Raw genomic sequence first — 1,817 nt, 5'->3', positions numbered from 1 at the left:
ACCACCGAACCATCTCTCCAGCTATGCCCATGGAAAAGTGCAGTAGCGGATCACTCCTTCACTCCCCTGGAATGGATTAGCTCCTCCTGATCTGAAGGACATGTAGCAATTTTCCTTCTGTGCAACCTCCTCTTCTGGCTTTGGAACAATTTGTTCTTATTCAGTGAGAATCATCTCAATGTGGTTCATGCCCTGAATTAATCCAGCCATGAGCTCTGTAAATTCAGTAGTGCATCTTAGGTGATAGAGTCAAAGACTAGAGAATCATCATCTAAACCCTTAAGCTCAGCATTATTCTCTACCTTTTAAAGCATGTGCAGGAAAAATTCAGCACTCTTTTTGGTCACTAACCCTCTGTCTAGCTTCACGGTCTGGCATGGGCACACCTACCAAGTCTATCATCACATTGCCAGCACACATTGCTTCTTTAAATTGACATCTTTCAGGACTGCAAAGCTGACTCAGCAGTAAGAGCACTGACTGCTCCTCTAGAGTTCTGTTACCCGCACCCACATGACAGCCTGTTGCCCTCTTCTGGCCTCCAAAGTCACCAGGCACATACATGGTGCACACACATGTGTTGGCAAACATTCGCACTGCAGAGGCAGGTGAATGAGGCCTGCCTGGTCTACAGAGTGAGCATTACACAGAAAAACTCTGTCTCAGAAAAAAAAAACTTTCAGATAGTTGGTGGCTTTTCATATATATATATATACTTTATGGATTGAGCAGTTTTATGGGTGTTCTTAAAGTGAACATCAATCTTTGAATCTCTTTACTTGTATGATTTTGTAGGGTTTTCTGGGTCAAGAGAGTAGTGAGTACCAGCTTCACAGACTGGGTCAGGCCACTTACAGGAAGAGCTGTTCTTTTTCTTCTCATCCTTGTCATAATAGACATGACCTAATAAATGTGACTCAATACCACATAAATACTCTCAGAGTCCATGCTGTCTGTGGCAATGCCAAGTGTAGCAACTTCTGGAGATGAAACAAACACTCCCCACAGCAACGATGACACGCTTCAGGGCTTACTGACTTAGCTAGCAAATGTCGCTGGCATTTCTCATGTTTCTCCTACTAGACTGTTCTTACTATGGTTTTATTAATTTCTAACCCAACAGTTACGCACTTTATTGAGATTAAAGCCACATAACATAAAATTCCCAGTTTTTATGATTTCAAAGTGCACAGTTGATTGCTTTAAAAATGTATATTCCCGGTGTTGTGTAACAGTTATGACTTTCTTAATTCCAGAACAAGTCTGACATCCCAGAACCGACTTCACACTTCCCATCTCTCTCAACGTTTATCCCCTGGGAACTACTGCTGCTTGACTTTCTTTCCATGTGTTTGTTCTGTTCTGTACATTTCCTATAAATGGAATCAAAATCTTGTGGCTTTTTCTATCTTGCTTTTTTCCCCCCTTTTGCCTAAGGTTCTCTAAACTTATCGATTCTGCAGATGTGGCAAGACCTCATTTCTTCATCATTATATGGAACATGCTCCCTGCCTGTTCACTAGGTGATGGACATTTGAGTTGCTTTCACATTTTGGTTTTGACAAATGACATGTATAGCCTTTGAGACTGAACCCAGGGCCTTGCACATCCCTCACAGTTGCTCTTCCACTGAGCTGAGACTCAGCCCTTAGCTCTTTGAGACAGTGTCTCACACTGCATCTCAGGCTGATCCTTCTGCCTCAGTCTTAAAAGTGCTGGATGATACTCATATGCTACTGTATTCTGCTGTTTTGTTTTGCTTTGCTTTGTTTTTGCTTTTGCTTTTGCTTTTGCTTTTGCTTTTGCTTTTGCTTTTG

The sequence above is a fragment of the Grammomys surdaster genome, unplaced genomic scaffold (assembly GCF_004785775.1).
Source record: "Grammomys surdaster isolate TR1022 unplaced genomic scaffold, NIH_TR_1.0 141, whole genome shotgun sequence".
NCBI classification, from domain to species: domain Eukaryota; kingdom Metazoa; phylum Chordata; class Mammalia; order Rodentia; family Muridae; genus Grammomys; species Grammomys surdaster.
The sequence above is the reverse complement of the archived record's forward strand: the minus strand, read 5'-3'. Positions refer to the sequence as shown.